We start from the raw sequence: 13488 nt of genomic DNA, 5'->3' as shown, positions 1-13488 counted from the left end.
ACCGCTGTATTTTTGTAAAAATAGCTGACCATTAACACGTGCTTTGCTAATATCATTCAGCGCGCTAAGCGCAAAAAATATTTATTAGGGCAATATATACGAGTTCAACTAGGTATCGCGCCCTTATTTAAGGTGTTATACCTCAAATAATTGTACCCCAAACAGGTTTTTGCCTTATTTAAAGAGGTTAAGGATTTTCTAAAAATCCATTCATAAATATTCTCAAGTCTTCTGAAATATTTCTTCGTTAAGTTGTTTTGCATTTTGTCATAATGTCTGAAGAGTGAAGAATAAGGGTTTCATTATATTGGGAGGGGGGGAGGTTGTGGTGGCGAATAACTTAGAAGCTATAGTTTATCTCCACAGTATCATGTTAAGTTGACACTTATAATGAAGTATGATACATTGATATCGTTGTTATGTAAAAAAAAATGAGTGTGAGCAAACGTTCGGCAAACCTTAAAGTAACCGGAAGATATCCGTATTCTGTCACTCCGCAAATGGTTGCTTGTTATGCTAAGTTTAACATCAAGGACGATGAAACTCTAAGAGATTTTTTGAGGACTCCGGATGACTACCGAAAATTTCTTGTGATAAAAATATTGGAAATGTACGTCAAGGTTGAAGACGTTCGCAATAACGATGTTGCGCAAAGCAGGGATATCCCTCAGCCATCGGGTGGTTATTTTGGAGTAGTTTTAGCCGAACAGGTTCCGACTGAAAGAGTTTGGCATGATCTAAACTTATCTCCATAGGCGAATGAGGAGCGAGAAAATAATTTCTCTCCTAGTTTACATAATCCACAAGACGAGTGGTAAACTTCAATTTTTTTTTGTGTTACGATGTTTATTTTTGATACATTGAATTTGTATTAACACTCATATATTCCACATGGGGTACTAGACAGATATAAATTTTACAAGTTATGAACCAACGCCCAGTTGGAATATGCCTACTTTTGGTGTGTTGGATCATGGTGGTCCATCCGAGAGTCATCACCAACAGGATAATGTCCATCATGGGATGTAAACACATTACGATTTGTAAGTGAAGTGATAAAGCTATATGTAAAGTTTGGATCAATTTGAGTAACTCATTATTTTGTTGGTTGTGCAGTGAAAACGAGCAACTTGAAGGTCATGTCCTTACTCAATTGCCCGAAGACGACATATTTAATCGAGATTTGGCAGATGCACAGAGTCAGGAAGAGAATAGTGATTACGACAACAATGCCGATGAGTCTGGAGATGACTCACCCTTCCCTGATGAGGGTGATGATGAGGAGGAAGAGAATGTTGAACTTGATTTGACGAGGGAGCATGCTCTACCTCCCGTTAGACCAAGAATGTACGAGTCCCACGTGCCGTTTCATTCAAGGGAGATTCCCTACCTTGATCATTTGTCATGTATGCCGGATGTGGATGCCCTCAAAAGGGATATTGACGAAATTCAAACAGCAATGTGGGATGAATCTAGAGCAACGGTGCTGTCAAAGGGCATGCTTTTTCCCGATAAAGCGCGCCTAACCAGACGCGGTGCTAATGTATAGCGTAAAAGAGTGTCGTGAGATCACGGTATCAGAGTCATCTTCAGATGTATACAAGTTAGTCTTTCATAGATGGTTTACGGGCTGTAATTGGATGTTGCGTGCTAGGAAGTAGAAAACAAATATGTGGGTTGTGGGTAATTACTGATTGGCACCCACAATTGTGAAATGGACACATTCAATGAGAATCATTTTAACTTGAATATTGACGTGATTTCTCTTGTCTTGATTCCACACATTGAAGCATCCAAAAGGTACAAGATCAAAGAGAGTATAACATTTTTCCACCAGGAATATGGGTGTACCATTACAAAAAGAAAGGCATTTCTCGGGCGCAAACGTGCGTTTGAAATTGTTTATAGTAATTGGGATAAGTTCTTTGCATCTCTACCCAGGCACATAGACGCATTGCAACACTTTAACACCGGAATTATTGTTAAATGGAAGCTTGAGCGGAGTCCGAGAATACCAGAACATATATTCAAATATGTGTTCTGGGCATTTAAACCAGCAATTGATGATTTTCTGCATTGTCGGCCGGTAATATCCATAGACGACACTCATATCTATGGAAAGTATGATATTAAGTTATTGATCGTCGTTGCAGTAGATGCTAATGGAAGTATATTCTCCTTAGCTTTTGCTATTTGTGCCAATGAAAGCCAAGAGACGTGGACACTATTTTTGAACCACTTGAAGAAGAACGTTGTCAAAGAACGTTAAGGTATTTGTCTAATATCTGATCGACATCGTAGTATTTTAAGTTGTGTAAAGAATTTGTGTGCATGGCAGGAACCGTATACCTACCATCGCTACTGTGTGAGGCACCTGAAGGCCAATTTCCAGAAGGCATATCCCAGCAAGGATTTGCATGATTTAATGTGGATGGCTGTAACAGATCACCAAGAGTGTAAATTCAAGAGGCGCATGGAATCTATCAAGAAGGAAAATGAGGGAGCCTATCGTTGGTTGATGCGACATGAGCTTGACAAGTGGACTTTGCATGCAGATGGTGGTAGAAGATGTGGAATTCTGACTACAAATATGTCAGAGTCTTTTAACGGGTTATTGAAGTCTACACGTGGATTGCCTGTTACTTCCATGGTGTGGATGTCATTCAAGGAGATGGTAGAGAGGTTTGTCAAAAGGGCTAGAGGTGCATCGTCATTGATGGAAAGGGGTGTTGAATTTATTCCAATACCAATAAAAAGATTTGAGAAATACAGGTGGCGGGGTACATTGGCATTCATATTTACAATATTGCAACGAGCGAAATATTTTTAAAGTTCGCACTGCTATCCATCAAAACCGAGGGAATAATACACACACCATAAATGAAGCCAAAAGGTTATGCTCTTGTGGAAAATGGTCTATCTACCACATGCCTTGATCACATGCCATGATGTGCTTTCAATGTATAGGTTTCGCGGCAACCAACTACGTTGATAAAAAATATAGTGTTACTGCATACTTAAACACCTATAGTGGGTGGGTAGTTGCAGCCAGTGGGTGCTGGGCATTATTAGCCACCGGAACCATTTAATATGGTGTGTAACAAGGAGCATATACTTCAATGACAAGTGCAAAAAAGAACGCGTATACGGAACCAAATGGATGTTGGTGATACCGTTTATGCGCGTGAATTTGACATATGCTCGCAAAAGTATATGACCGTCGTAAATGTCCTTCAGTTGGTTAGGGTGGAGGTGGTAATTCAGATTCTGGTGGAAGTTCATCCAATGTGCCCAATTATCAAGGATACACGTAGTGTTTTGTTTCAATAATTTATTGTAATAAGTGTATGTACTTATTCATCTTGCAGAATGTATGAAATAAAATTATGTTTCCATTCTTGTTAAGTATTATTGATATTTAGCATTAATACTTCAGTATAACAATTTAGCATAAACCCATTTAAAAAAAAACAATTTTCATTCACCATTATCATCGCTGTCTGGCACAATTTCAATGTCACTGTCTTCATCTTCTTCGTCAACATCGTGTACGCACCCTTCGGGACAGAAGGCATCGTAATCTAGGCCCTAATTCACACACATTTCTTGAATTTCATCGTTATCATCAATAAGACCACTTTTTTGATTTCTACAATAATATGAGACTCCAACGTCTGTGATAGAAACTTAGATAGTCCCTCCCACTCGACAACTATTAGAAAAATAGGTTAATCATCGTCTTTATGCAATTCGTCATTTTCTAACAAATCTCAGTACTGATTCTCCATTCCTCCCAGGAAGTTAAGATCATCCATTGCATGATGAACAACTAGTGCCTTTTCCATCTCTAGAATCTCCTTCATCAAATGTCGAATCACTTTCGGTTCATCTTTGTGTGTATTTGTTTGGAAGGTTGAAGACAGTGCTTGTGGCACAACAATCCCATGCCAGCGACATAGTACTTCGTAATCACACCATTTTGAGTAAAGGGTAACCCATTGTAGTTTTTAGCCCCAAATTCACATACCTTCAAACTTTGTAGAATGCGAGACGCCCTCAATAATGTGCCCTGCAACTTTGTGATCAGTGTGTATATTGATAGGATTATTTTCCAAGGGACGCAGAACACTATGCCACTTGTCATCAACCAAGTCAGTGTAGAAACCTAACATATTTTTTTCAATGTAGGGATCGATAGTGTTAAGACGTGTTACATGGGGATCTGTTGAACTACCTTCACCTTTTTGCCTCTTTTTGAACCACTTGTTAAATGTTAGTGGCATATTTTTAAATGGATGCTAATGTTTATTCAAATAGTCTTTGAAATACGGATGACTTGGTTCAGTTTAAGCAGATGTCTTATACCCTAAAGAATCATTATCACGCAAAGCATAGCGCGATGAAATATCATGTTATATGTGTTGTCTTGTCGACCTGAAAAAGCTGTTGTTTCGCAAAAGCTATCTTATGGAAAAGCTGTATTGTACCCGAAAGAATCTTTAACACGCGAAGCATAGCTTGGCTACACTATTAGGATCATTCTCTTCACTACAAGAAATTTGATTTTTAACGACCATTTCTTCTTCGGGACATAAATCCGGTCGTTCTAAGTGTATTTGTAGCAACCAAATTTTTTTCCAGTCGTTAAAACTAATTTTTAGCTCAATATTAACGACGGGATAATATTAGGACGTTAAAATATAACACAACCGGTCGTTAAATAATTATTAATTAATAAAAACGTGGCGCTAACTTTTCCATATTTTTTTCCCAACCCACATATCCGCCAAATCTCCCGACCCCAACCCTCCTCCCCCCCCCAAAAAAAAAGGAAAAAGCCCTAAGACGCCGACTTCTCTAAACAATTGTATAAATCTAAAAAGCCCGAAGACGTTGACTTCTCTAACAGTTTGATAGTAAACCCCTGTTTTGAACGAAATAGCGTAGAACTGCTATGACAAATTCAAATAATTAGGGAAACTGCTCCACTCGTAAAATTTAGCGAATCAGCGAACGAAGCTGCTCGTCACCTCCATTGACAATATCTGCTGATCTTTGAGTTTCTTCTCATCAAGGTAAGGTTCAAAATTTTACCTTTTCTATGTGAATTGAGTAATAATTTCGGTAGAAAAGGCATTTGAACTAGGTGCAGGGATGAGAGAGGCCAGAGCATAGATTGTGATTTGACTCCCCATCTGTTAAGAGATATTTGTTTTGAACGAGCAATTGCTATATCTCCTATCACGATTAAACCATCTTCTCTAACAGTTTATTCTGAATGTCAATTTCGTACTATCAGTTTCACTGAGTGCCAAGTATAACTATCGAAATATCGGTCCTCCTAAAATTAAAGTTGATAATTTTTAGCTATTGTATAACTATAGGGTTGTGATCACACTTGTATGTAAATGGATGTTGGTGTTCACTTTGGTTAAAGAATGACACAAAATACAAAAATTATTTCTATCTATATATTGACTGATACTACGGTCAGGTCTGCTGGTTAATTGCTTATTTCAATCTGATCTATTATTGATTTTCAATCTTGGCCTCTCATCCCTTTTATATATGATGTCCTGCTTGAATGTAATTTTTTTGTGAAACTTGTTTCTTGTTTTAAACTATACAAATTTGATCAGAGGTATGGGGTATGAGAGTTGGCTAAGTTATTTGGTAGTATGTCTCTGTTTTCAATCTCAATTATATTGTAGTGCAAAAGATCTGTATGAAAGAATGAGCAAGGGTATGTTAGATATGTTGCACTTACCGGAGAGGTGGCTTATCCGGTTTTTGAACTTGTATCACAAAGTACTTCCTGCACATTCTTTACCTCCTCATTTATCACATGATCATGCTCATTGAGCAATGCTTCAAACGAGTTAGAAAACTCGATATTCTTTGATGTTATGACCTGGTCTTTCAGACCTGGAGATCTCCTATTTTTAGGTGATTGATGTGTCACTGCTTACTGCTGATTAGCAGGTGATCGAGCAACAACTGTCTAGTCCTCTCCAGCTATATTTTTTACTGTTCCATCTCCCATACCTATCTTCTTTGGCCCATATTAGAATTAGAGCTATTCCTCAAGCTAACTGTTGCAATTTGCTGCTGCCTGGAAGGTACAAAAGCGTGTGCATTTGGGCTTAAACCTTTCTTGCTTGACGCACTATTAGTTGAGTTGGAAACCTGCTCGTTATTCACCTTTGCTGCCTCTTCATTGGATCTAGGACTCGATGGAAACTGATCTGCCGCATCATCACTATCATCTTGAAGACTATCTGCATAATCTTCTTCATCCTCATCTATTTGATAAGCTCAGGTCTTACGAGTAAAGACTTCACTTGTAACAGGTTGTTGTTCCTTAGGAAAGCCATCTTATTTGTAGAATTTTCTTGAGAGATGGAGGCCATAACTTTTTCTACCTGATGGTTATTTCCAGTTGACATCAACTGCTGCCCAGAGTCACCCTCTTGCTCGCCAAACGATTCCAGAATCTATGAAGGAATCTCCCATGCTGATGTGCTTAGCGTAACCATGAAAGGCTTGGCCGTTGGATTGGGATTCAACATCATGGCCTGCTGTGTTTCCTTTATGATTTTAGTTACCTTCGGGTTGGAAATATGAAGAATTGGTGTGCCTACAGTAGGTTCTTGAATTCCTTCTACATTGCACTCATCAACAGTAACAATTGCCTGTAGACGAGCACCAATGTTCTTGGAGGTTTGCTGCTGCTTTTCACCACTTGGAGTGCTGTTTTGTCCAGCTTTTGAGAATGCATCACGATCCACCTGTTGCAAAATCTTCCCATCTTCTTTCCTGACTTATTCATGATCATTGATTAATGCATTAAAAGAATTAGAAACATCAGTGTTCTTTGATGCTATAATCTGATTTTTAAGACCTGGAGAATTTCTTTTGCTAGGGGATCGAGTTACAACTGTCCAAGCTCTACCTTTTGACTGATCAGCTAAACTCTTTTGAGACTGTTTAGCTTGTTCAAACACTGCCTTAACACCTGTAACAGCTGCACTATCCATAGCATCAACTCCTTCACGTTCCTTCCCCTCATCTTGTGTAACAGTAGCTAAAAAACCTACTGGTTTTTCAACTACATCAACAAGTGCAGCAGTAGATTTAGGATCCCCAACAGTAGGTCGATCACCAGTTGCATTCAATTCAACAATAGCCTCCAACTTCGAACCTATAGTAGCCGCTTCAATTCTAGCTTTTTCGACTGCCACTACTACATGATTCTTAGTATTGTTTCCTCGATCATGCCCTGTAACAGCTACACTACTCAAAGCATCTACATCTTCAAGACCTTGCCCTTCATCGTGCACAGCAGTAGGTTTAATAACTGCTGGTTTTTCAACCATCTCAAGTGCAGCAGTATTAGCTTGATCACCCATCTTATGCAAACTTGTATGGTTTTGTAAAGTTGATCCCACAGCCTAGTAAATCCTTGCTAACGCTGTAGCAGCAGGGAGATCCAGGAACTAGAGCTCCTTTCTCGTTCCTCGGATTGTCAAGAGCTTTTAAATTATCCATGTCATGAGTTACAAGAGCTTGGAGGATGTTTGTAGGAGTCAAATTATATTGTGCAGCCACTCCACTTGTAATAGCTACATGTCCAGTGGATTTTTGGATCAAATTAAGCTTAGAAACCGTACCTGATAGTTGTTGTCCAGTAAGAACAAAAGCAGCAGCATTAGGACTTAGCTTTGTCTTGATTTGCACATTAGGAGATGGACTCGCAACCTTCTTAACCACGGCTACTACCCCTTCCTTTGCTTTACCACCTTGTCGTGTTGACGAACCAGTTTCTTGAGTGTTTAGCTCCTGGGAATCACCAACATAATTTTCTTCACCTTCATCATACTCTTCTACTTGGTCAGCCCATGTCTTATGCTTACAGCTAACTGCCTCCTGTAGCTCATTTAAATTCTAGATAGGTTCATCATTCAACTCATCTTCACTTATCATGTCATCATGTTCTTCTCTTGTGCGGTCAGCCCCTCCTTTTGGTTGTTTTGTTGCTGACGACATCATGAATAAAGTTTGCTGGATGTTTGAAACTTGTAACATGTTGCCAGATCAATCAAATAAATCATTGGAAGGGATATCATGTTGGGATGTATTCAAACCAACCCCAACTATGCCATTGTTTTCTTTCACCTCTTGAAGAAATAGTTCTTTCGTTGGATTATGCAAAAACCAAGGCAGAACTTGCAAAGGATTCATGCTCTCCAGAATTTTAGCTCCAATTGTAGTAAGATAAACATTAGCAGGTGCAATAGAGTTACTGGAAGCTACCACAAGCTGCCCATTCTTATCTGTTGAATCCTTCTCTATGTTGGCACTTGTTAGCTGATCCTCCACAATCAGAACATCATAAGCATTTGTACTACAAAAATGCTTGTCACCACTCACCAGCAGATCGATTTGGAGAAAGAATTCCAGCTGATGCCTTCTTTTTGCGTGTTACTGAACTCCAGCCTTCCTCTCTATTCACATCCACTCCTTCCGTGCTACTAGAGTTTGCATCCTGTTCCAGTATCTCATTAGGATTAGTAGATGCATCATTAGCACAATCCTCCTGTATAGTTGTATTCCTGCTTAGCAGATTCTAGCGTCCCATTTCCTGCATAAGAGCCATTTTTACACCAGCAGTGGCATGATCAGCTATAGGTTTTTGTTGTTGATTACCATCTGTAATTACTGCCTTTACACCTTTAGGTGCTGCACTATCCAAAGCAACAACACTTTCAACATCTTGACCCTCATCATGCACACGAGTAGCTTTTAAAACTGCTGGTTTTTCAACTATTTCAATTGCACCAGTAGGTTGATCACACAACCCAGTTTTCTTCTCCTGCACAACAGTTTTTTGATGATCATTACTCTGCTCCTGCCTAGTATTAATTTGCCCATCAACTGTAGTAGCAACCTTAGCTTGAACACGATCAACACCAGGGCCCTTAGCAATTTACTTTTCCCCCTCCAAGTCATGAGAAACATTCTTCACAGCTGTAGCCTCAGAACCTGCTGGTTTACAGCACTTACAGCACTCACTACACCTCGATCATTAATCGTTTGAACCTCAGGAGCATTCAGTGCAATATTATGATTTTGTAGAGCAGAACCAACAGCCTGGTAAATCCTCGCTAAAGCAGTAGCAGCTGGAATGTCACGAGGGAGTTTAGAAACAGGTTTCTGTTGATCCATACTCAGTTGCCCAATTTCTATAGCATCAACCTTACCACTCCTACCTCCTTGATCAACCAGAGTAACCTCTTATTGTTCATTACCATATGTATCTCGAATCAAACCAGTACCATGACCAACAACATCAGCTGGGACAGTCTGCACAACAACAGCAGTCCCCGTCACACTAGGATTAGGATTGTCCTTCTCCATTGTTGAGCCTACCACAAAAACGCGTGAAGCCCTTCCTTGTTCAGCATCAACCAAGTTCCCTGTAAATTTAGCAAGCTCCAAATTTTGTTGTTTCTAACCATTCAAAGAGTCCCTAGCATCACCTTGCATTCAAATTTTGTTGTTTCTTTGCATTCAAAAAGTCCCTGGCATCACCTTGTTTCAGCATCAAGTCTGAAGCAGCCTTAAATTATGTTTTTTCTGACCAGACAACAACAACCCAATAAAATTACACCAGTAGGGTCTAGAGAAGGTAGAGTGTAGGGAGACCTTATCTCTACCTAGAGGGGTAGAGAGGTTGTTTACGAATATGGCAAGTTTTCTTCTTTGGTTGATAAATCAAGTTCATTACTTTAATAATACCCCAAGATGGCGTCATAAGTATTTACAAAGTGAATGAGTCGCTAAACAACATTTATCAATAAGTTTTTACAATCATCTAGGCATGAAGGTGATCATAGCAGACTTGAAGTGCCAACATGTTGGTAAAGCATGACTTATTTAGTAATTAAGTTGTTCGATTTGACTATTCCATGTTTGATTTGTTGAATGAATATAAAACATGACTAGACATGACCCCTTTTTTTTAGTCATTTTTTTCTGCCCTGAAGTTTTCAATTTCTCTACCTGAATTTTTAGTTGTTCACTTAAAATTCTTTCACATTCTTTTCCTTGATTGGTTATTTTGTTTCCTGAAATAACATTATTTTCTTAATCAACAATCACACTATAAGAACATCAATACATAGAAGTTCTTTTTAGTTTCCCTGATTTGTAGCTTATTTATAAAATCATTACAAAAAAATATTCTCAATTTTCAAAAGTACCAAAAATTTAACATATTTATTCATCCTTTAATGTAAAAATTAAGGTTGATTATTCAAACGGATTATAAAAATAATCTTCGAAAGTAGATTGATTAATATTCCTTAGTAAAGGTGACTAATATGTTTTTATTCGCTTATGTTCATTTCTTGTTCATTACTATACTAATATTTTTTGGTTGACTATATATGTATATCAATTTTGTGTATGCACCAGATTGTGGCACCTGATAAGCAATGGATGAAACTTATTTATGATCGACTTGATAACGCTTACATACTTGGGGTGGAGAACTTTCTGGATTATGCTTTTAAAAGATTGGGAAAAACACGCGAAATACGTTGTCCATGCGTCAAATGTTGTAATGTAATTTCAGGAATACGTGAGCTGGTTAGGTCACATTTAATAGTACACGGAATAGTTCAAAATTATACCTTTTGGTATCACCATGGGGAGAGATTAGGCGAGTCTTCTTCAGATTATGAATTTGTAGATAATAAGATCAATGAAAAGGGTGATGGTGAGGATTAAATACATGAAATTTTAAGAGATTTATATCCCATTTTTGAAGGAGACAATATGAACAATGATGGTGATTGGCAGTTTGAGGAGGAACCAAATATTGAAGCAAAAAGATTCTATAGGATCTTAAAAGATTTTGAGCAACCATTGTACCAAGATTCAAAAGTTTCTAAACTTTCTACTTTGGTAAAGTTGATTGATATCAAAAGTATTGGCAATTGGAGCAACACGTCATTTACAATGTTGTTGAAGCTTTTGAAGGAAGATTTATTGCCGGATGGATCAAACTTGACAGATTCATATTACGAAGCAAAGAAGGTAATTCGGCACCTAGGGCTTTCTTACAAGAAGATTGATGCATGTAAAAGTGATTGTATGTTATACTGGAAGGATGATAAGTCTTTTGAGTCTTGCAAAGTTTGTGGTGCATCTAGATGGAAGGAGGATAAACTTAGCGGGAAAATTAAATTTAAAAGTGGGAAAAAGATACCTTACAAGATTTTACGTTATTTCATCTAAATCCAAGACTTCAAAGATTATTTATGTCCTCAAAAATATCTTCTTTGATGAGATGACACCATGACAAAAGAGTTGATAATGGAATAATGAGGCACCCAGCTGATTCAATAGCGTGTAAAACGTTTGATGAACTTTATCAATCCTTTGCATTCGAGCCTCGTAATGTTTGACTTGGACTTGCTAGCAATGGTTTTCAACCATTTGAAAATTCCAAAACTCCGTATAGTATTTGGCCTGTGGTACTTATTCCTTATAATTTACCACTTTGGCTATGCATGAAGAAAGAAAATTTTATTTTGTCGATGATTATTCCTGATCCTGAGAGTCCTGGAGATGCTATTGATGTTTATCTCCAGCCTTTGATACAGGAATTAAAGGAATTGTGGGAATCTGGAGTGGAGACCTTTGATGTGTCAACTAAACAAAACTTTATGTTACATGCATCTTTATTATGGACCATTAATGACTTTCCCGCCTATGCAAATTTATTTGTATGAAGTACAAAGGGAAAACTAGCGTGCCCATACTACAATAAAGAAACTCACTCAATTAGGTTACAAAATTATAAAAAAACAGTGCTATATGGGCCATAGACACTTTTTTCCTCTTAATCACAAATGGAAGAATGATAAAGCATCATTTGATGGAACTAAGGAGCGAAGATTACCACCAAAACAGTTGTCTGGTGAAGATATACTTGATCAAGTGACTGATATAGATGGGTTACAACTAACAAATGATCCAAAGAAGAAGATTAAAATATCACATGAGAGTAGGGGTAATAATTAGAATAAGAAGAGTATTTTCTTTGATCTCCCATATTAAAAAAATCTTTTACTGTGGCATAACTTAGATGTAATGCACATTGAGAAAAATATATGTGATAATATTTTGGGGACAATCTTAAATATCAAAGGAAAAACCAAAGACACCATAAATACTCGGTTGGATTTGCAAGCAATGAACATTAGGAAAGAATTGCATCCAATAAAAATTGGGGATAAATATGACTTACCAACGGCATGTTACACATTATCTCCTGAAGAAAAGCACAGGTTTTTCAGTTTCTTGAAGAACTTAAAGGTCCCAGATGGATTTTCATCAAATATTTCCCAGTGTGTCAACCTTAAAGATCGCAAAATATCAGGTTTAAAAAGTCATGATTGCCATGTTCTTCTACAAAATTTACTCTCACTTTCTCTACGGGGCATGCTATGCAAATCTGTATGTGAACCGCTTATTGAGTTGTCTTTGTTTTTCAACGTGCTTGGATCGAAATGTTTAGGTGTGGATGAATTAGAGCAGATAGATGCCCAAATCCCAATAACTGAGTGCAAGCTAGAAAAAGTCTTCCCTCCTACATGTTTTTGATGTCATGGAGCACTTGCCAATTCATTTAGCTAATGAAGCTAAGATTGCTGGACCTTCTCAATATCGATGGATGTATCCAATGGAGTGATATATATATATATATATATATATATATATATATATATATATATATATATATATATATATATATATATATATATATATACACTTTATGAAACCATTTATTCATAATAGGGCTTGCGCAGAAGGTTCTATTGCAGAGGGATATTTAGCAACTGAATGTATGACCTTATGTTCAAGATATATACATACAATGGAAATAGAGTTTAATCGCCTTGAACGAAATTATGATGGTGGTATTATAAAATCAGATGGAGGTTTAACAATTTTTGTCAATCCGAAAGAGCTTTAAGAGGTGGCAAACCACACAAACTTGATTCAAATGAACTGGAGCAGGCACATATTTATATTTTGAAGAATTATGATGAAATTCAACCATTTCTCGAGTAAGTAATGACTTGTTTCAATAATTTACTTTTATGTACCTTCTCTATTTTTTTTAATTAAAATGACATGTTATTATGCTTTAATTATTTGTAGAGAGGTTTCACTAACTCCAGTTGATACCTCTCAAGAAAATTCTGATAGGCAATCCATTGGTTGGTTAAAAGAAAAGGTGAGTACTATTTAACATTAATATTTTTCAAATCAAGTATATAAATATTATTTGCTCTCATTCTCACGTGGTCCCATGATATACGTGACAAGTCATCGCGGTTACCTTATTAATGGATATAGGTTTCATGTGAAAGATTATGATAAAGGTTATAGAACTCAGAGCTGCGGTGTCACGAC

At 37.4% G+C, this 13488-nt stretch overlaps 1 long non-coding RNA gene across 3 annotated transcripts in view; it reads left to right on the top strand.

Annotated features, from left to right (window-relative positions):
• Positions 1-4911: 4911 nt before the first annotated feature.
• The window catches only part of LOC117274245 (uncharacterized), a 30165-nt gene continuing 21588 nt past the window's right edge, over positions 4912-13488 (top strand). Inside the window, exons 1-3 of one of the 3 annotated variants that reach the window (XR_011411135.1) lie at positions 4912-5075; positions 13005-13139; positions 13234-13309. This is a non-coding gene — a long non-coding RNA (uncharacterized lncRNA). The remainder of the gene's footprint in view (positions 5076-13004; positions 13140-13233; positions 13310-13488) is intronic. The other 2 variants (XR_011411136.1, XR_011411137.1) reach the window with 2 other exon arrangements.

The sequence above is a fragment of the Nicotiana tomentosiformis genome, chromosome 9, assembly GCF_000390325.3.
Source record: "Nicotiana tomentosiformis chromosome 9, ASM39032v3, whole genome shotgun sequence".
NCBI classification, from domain to species: domain Eukaryota; kingdom Viridiplantae; phylum Streptophyta; class Magnoliopsida; order Solanales; family Solanaceae; genus Nicotiana; species Nicotiana tomentosiformis.
Note: the sequence above shows the minus strand (reverse complement) of the source record. Positions and strands in the feature narration are given on the sequence as shown.